At 48.7% G+C, this 5,870-nt stretch overlaps 1 long non-coding RNA gene across 1 annotated transcript in view; it reads right to left on the reverse strand.

The window, feature by feature from the left end:
- Positions 1–5,071, reverse strand: part of LOC110302591 (uncharacterized) — a 6,841-nt gene extending 1,770 nt beyond the window's left edge. Inside the window, exons 1-2 of the long non-coding RNA XR_002378818.1 lie at positions 4,873–5,071; positions 487–694 (exon numbers count right to left, since the gene is read on the reverse strand). This is a non-coding gene — a long non-coding RNA (uncharacterized LOC110302591). The remainder of the gene's footprint in view (positions 1–486; positions 695–4,872) is intronic.
- Positions 5,072–5,870: the final 799 nt, after the last annotated feature.

Raw genomic sequence — 5,870 nt, forward strand, 5'->3', positions numbered from 1 at the left:
CCACAAACAACACTGGCAACATGAGTAAGTGAGCCAGAAAGCCCACATTTTCTTTCTTCCTCTATGGCATTAACCTGCTGTCCCCTTCTGACCACAGCAGAGATGTTTGCTGCCATATATGAAACAAACTACAAACCGCCATGGTCAGGATCTTTGTACCATGGAAATGGGCAGAAACAACATCCTGTTGTTAAGCAATTACCAGCGCATCCTTTACACAGCTCTTCCTCCCACAATCCATTGGTGAAGTGTTACTTCACCTCAGCCCTTAGTCAGAGGTAAGCTAAGAAATACAGTCTTCCTGGTATATAGCCATGTGCCAAAAACATTGCTATGGAATAAGGGTAGAGTAGATTCTAGATGACAAGGAGGTCATCTGGAGCACAGACTCGCTGAGGGGATTACAGCAGAACAGAAGGAGGAGATACTTAAGGAGAGAGAAATAATTCTTTAAGGCTACCCAGGTGGTGAAGTCTGGCCTCAGACCTGGTGGAGACTCTGAAGACTGTTTCCATGCAGAGCTCCTGGGCTGCGGCACAAATGGCTCCAGGCAGTCTCTCACGTGCTTGGTCCAACCTCATGCACAGGAAGAACTCACAGATCTTAAAGGTGCAGAACACGGTGACACGCTTCCTCAGTGGGGCCAGATGGTCTTTCAGGGCTCTCGGCAAGCCATCCAGCCCTTCTCAGCAGCCTGAGGTGAGAGTGCACACATTTTACCTCTGTGTTCCAGTATCTTTTCCCTAAAATCCGTCCTTCTCCAATTCCCCCCAGAAACGAGGAGGATTATCGAAGTCACTAAAGCAGACAATCTAGAATTCCCTCTGAGGAAGCACACACCTTGAACTACCTCACTTCTCGATTTGGTATCCAATCTCCACTTTTTACCTTGTCAGTTCAGTTAAAAGCTCTAATCTATTGTCCTGTTCCTCTGCGCCTTCCAACAACTGGGCAAGAGCCAGCTCCTGTGAATAGTTGAGAACACATGATCCAGACTCTGGATGCAACGAGGAACACTGAATGGTAATAAATTACCACCTGATCTCAGAGCCTCTGCTTCTGGACTGAAAGCCCAGAGCCTTAGACTCTTCCCTAACTCTACCACAGCTCCCAAATGGGGATTTTGCGTGTCCAGCAGGGCATGGCTGAGCACATATACACCCTTCTAGAACATGTTCTGGGTGCTTACACTGGATTTTATGAATCTCCATAGGGAATGGATATCTTCCATGATACTATCCTCCAAAGGAGTCATCGATGTGTACAGCTCTAGGCCTGTGAGATGGCCAAGGATATTTGTCTGCAGAGCCTGGACAGCGGCTGAAGTGTCCACATTCCTGCATGCAGCACCTTCATGGAGCAGTGTGGGAGAAAAGGGTGGCCTGTGCATAGAGAGTTATGCTATGCTGCCACACTCTAGTGGACAGCACTGAAGAGTCTGGGGAGTCTCACTTTAAGCTCTCCCTTCTTGGTGATCGCAAAAGTGCATTTGTCAAGGTAGGAGGAAAGAAATATACATTACTTTGTGATTTTGTGTGTGTGTGTGTGTGTGAGAGAGAGAGAGAGATGAGAGAGATGTGTGTGAGAGAGAGGTGTGTGTGTGTGTGTGTGTGTATGTGTGTGTGTGTGAGAGAGAGAGACAGACAGAGAGAGACAGAGAGACAGACAGAAAGAGACAGAGAGGGGGGACTAGGAAGAGGGGAAGAGAGAGAGAGAGAAAGAGGGAGGTAGAGAGTGGGAAAAAGCAAAAGAGAGAGATGAAGGAGGAGAAGGGAGGGAAGGAAGAAAAGAGAGAGGGAGGGAAGGAAGAAAAGAGGGAGGGGAGAGACAGATAGACAGATGGACAAACAGGGGAAAGGGAAAGAGAGAACGAGGGAAGTAGAGAGTGGAAGAAAGCAAGAGAGAGGAGGAGGAGAATGGAGAGAGGGAAGGAAAGCAACAGGGAGGGAAGGGAGGAAGGGAAGAAGGGAGGGGGAGGACATATGTGTATATGTTTTGAAGGTCTTCATTTGTATCTTGTCCTGGAATCCCAAATGCTAGGATCAGCATATCCCTGGGAGCTGTTTTCTTTTGGTCCCTGCAGCGCAGAATGGAACATGGCATTTATGAAGCATCCCCATCTCTAAGTAACTCAGCACTCTGCCTGTGGGAGGCAGGACACAGCACTCGGTTACACTGTAAGTGTCCCCCTGCTGCACTGAAGCCAGCCTCCTTTTGCATCTGCAAGATATTTGCAAAGCAGGAAACAGGTGGGTCCTCGGAGGTGGGGGCTGGCAGACTTGGCGATTGCTTGACAGAGATGGTAATAAAGCCAGCAGGGTCATTTGGAAAAGAACAGACACCGAGGAGGAGAGTGGGCAGGGTGGAGCTAAAGATTTACTCTTTAACATGTGCCCTCAATTGCAGAAAATTATTCACTTTGGCATCTAACTCACAAGGATATTCTAAGTGTGAGCCTCAGATATCATCTATCGCAATGGTTTCCAGGCCTTTCCCTTATCAGCAAAATCAAATGATTTATCAAAATGAAAACTTATGTGAAATCCCAACAGTGAAGCAGCCAAAGGAGACACTCATTTCCTCAGCTCATTGAAACCCTTGCTGAGACGTGGAGAATACTTCACTATTGACAGATAGCCCTAAGGTTCCTCCTCAGAGGTCTGGGGTCTCCAGAGCAGGGATTAAAATTCCTAACTTAGCAATGGTGGGTGGCACGGCTGGGGCCTGGGCAGCAGCCATCCTCTTTCTATGGTACCGGTCCTTCCCTCTCCGTCCCCTTGCTGCATTTAGATGAAGCATGAATCCCACTCCCAACTCATAGAGGTCACAGGACCTAGACCACAGGCACTCCTTCTCTGGCCACAGGGATAGGTTCAAAGACAGATTGGTGCCTAACATAGAGCCAATCAGAGCTTCTCTCATGTCTGTCGGGAGGGCAGTGCTCTCTATTTTTTAAGGCTTCTAAGAAAGAAGGAACCTGAGATAGAGAACGAGTTCTGATCACAAAGGGAAGGCACAGCTAGGTCCATCCTCTCTGAAGTCAGTCAGAGCTCACACAATACAGTTCCCTTCTCTCCATAGCCAGTTTAGACTCCAGTCATCTGCCAGTGGGATCATCCTATAGTTATCTGCCAGCAGGATGATCCTGGCTGGTCCTACCTAGGTATTCCACTTGTGAAAATGCCAAAAACCCAGACAGAGGACAAGCACTGTTGACAGCCTCCAGGACCCTGGTAAAGACTCAACACCACATAAATGAGCAGGTTTGCATTTTTCAGCCTTTCTCTGTCCCCTTTTCTTTGTTAAGACTTGACTATATATAACGGTAGTAGTGTGGGTCATAAGTCTAGGTAAGTTGGGAAGAAGAAAGCTGGAATGCAGGCAGAGAGTGGAAGACTTTGGTGTCATCTGAGAGCCTGCCTGGGAAGGTCACTTTTTAATTAGTCTTTAGTATTCCAAAAAGTAACTTCAATAGATTAGAAATTGGCCCTTTTCAGACTTTGTGTCTTAAAGCTCATCACTTCCTGGCCACAGTGACATCCTGAACCCCTCATACCATCATGAGAAAGAAGATGATAGACAACCATCAGAAAGCCCGAACATCATCAAGTGCGTACTGCAATGGGCACCAAAGTGCTGGTGGGAAGAAAGAGGGTCTCTGAGTGAATGCCCCGTTGCCATGTTGCAGAAGAGCCTGAAGACACAGCAATGAGGCGGTCCTGGCTGTGGACCGAGTTCCCTCATGTTGCATAAAAGGAAAAAACAATAACCATCTTTTGGATCGTTTCTACAGTTCTGGTTCTTCTATAACAGATGATGAGCTTGGGAGAAAGATCCACTTCCCTAGGTGGACTGTGTCCACTAGCCAAGCCTCGGCTCTGAGCACTCCTTGGATCCAAGAGTACCAAGTCTAGACAGGAGCTCATGGCTGGGGCTAGAGATCATTCTTACTCTGCTGCATTACACACTTGAGGTAGCACGCTTTCCCCCAGCCATAGGCAGCAGGATTTCCTACTACAGACAGGAGTGCTGGGTCCAGCAGCATAGGCAGATGCTATACAAGGGTCCCAGGTCATAGATAAGGAGACTTCATAATAGAGATGTTTGAGAAACTGGGGCTCAGACAGATGAAAAGACTTACTGCTAACCAGCAAATAATCACAAGATGGGGCTACAAAACATATCATCTCTCCTTACCCAAGATCCTTTTCCTGGACACCATAAATTGAGTGCCATGTGGAAGGGACTGCTGTAGATAGGGTTGTTGGAATCAGAAGTGGCCCAAGGTTAGATCATGGCACAGGAAAAAACAACGGAGCAAACGTAGAACATTCATCAACCCCTTTTCCAGGCTCCTTCATCTTAGAGCCCAGTGCTGGAGATAAAGATAGAAAAAGTCTCCCGCGCTAGGGTCTTAAGACTCTCATATGTTACTCTTCAAGGGAATTTGCATCTAAAAAGCAGAGCCAAGCATCCTCCTCCAGTATAGACCAGATGGCCACAAAGGAGGGGTTCCAGGCAGCAGCAGCCAAGTGTACTGCTGTTTCTACCTAGGAACCAGTCTGGGGCTAAGCAGTCCTTCAGGAGGGGTGAGGAAGCCAGCGCTGTGGTGGAGACAAGGCTGAGCCAGGAGTGGAAGGATTGTAGCATGTTCAAAGATATGTCACTGGAATAATGGAGTGCCCTAGCCTCAGGCCAGGCTGACCTCCCAAAGTATGTGTTTGGGAGTTTTGCAGCTGGAGAGTGAGTGCTTGAAGAGAGCCAGGCCCACCCGGATGCAGGCGGCCTACAGGCCTTCCCACCCCCACCTCTGGACCCAGCCATGAGCAGAGGTCTGCTAGACAATCATCTTGAGGAATGGGGGTGGGGTACCTGGTCTGGGCTGGACCTGCGGCATACTAGACCACTCGACAGGAAACCCCCATGGGAAACCATAGCTCCTGTATCAGTAAGGCTGCTCACGATCAGTATACAGAAAGTGAGTGGACCATCTTCTTGGGTAGCAGGAAGGGCATAGGGAATAGGAAAGAACTGCCACTCAGAATACCCTCCCTTTAGAGGCGGGGCTACAGTAACTGCCACTCAGAGGGCCCTTCCTCTAGCCTACAGTAGGCAAGCCAAAGGTAAGCCTGACCTCACTATTTCTCTACTTGATGACTTCTTGTGAAGCTTTCAAGCACTCTGAAGAGTGGAAGGAGATGGCTACCCTAGAAGACACTTTAGATAGGCAGTACAAGAAGCAATGGAGGTCTCTGGCCTGGTTGAGTTCTACACGAGATAGAACTTGGTGACACATGTGAACTTAGGGACCAAGGGCATTTCCCAGACTCAGAGGGGCTGGAGTAGGGCCGTGGAGGACATGGCGCAGAGAGCACCACGTTTCCTTCCTAGTTGGCAGCCCTGGCACTGGAGACCCCACCAACCTTACATGCTTCTCTCTGCCCCAAAAGCCAGAGCTGCTGTCACTCAAGCACACCCAGGAAACAGGGAGGAGCTTAGCTTCAGAACCATTGGAGTTCAGAGGAAGGGAGATAAGGAAAGATGGGCCTCAGACCAAAAGATGGTGGGTCTGAGTTTTAGGTTGCCTATGTCCCTTCATTGGGTCTCACCAGGGTATCAAAAAACAAAAACAAAACAAAACAGACAAAGGCCACAGGGCTCCATCTTCAGTGAGAGATAGAGGACTCCCCTGTCTGAATGTGTACCCCCCAAGCCTCATCTAGGCTGGCACACCTCAGCTAACAAGCATGAAAGACAGTTCTTGCTCAGATTCTCTTGCAGTCTTGCAGAGTCATCTCAGTCTCCTCTATGCCCACCCACAGCTCCTCCTGTTCCTTATGCCCCACTGGCCAAGATCTCAGACTGTCCAT

This window comes from Mus caroli, unplaced genomic scaffold, assembly GCF_978045245.1.
Source record: "Mus caroli unplaced genomic scaffold, Mus_caroli_1 scaffold_11, whole genome shotgun sequence".
Taxonomy (NCBI): Eukaryota; Metazoa; Chordata; class Mammalia; order Rodentia; family Muridae; genus Mus; species Mus caroli.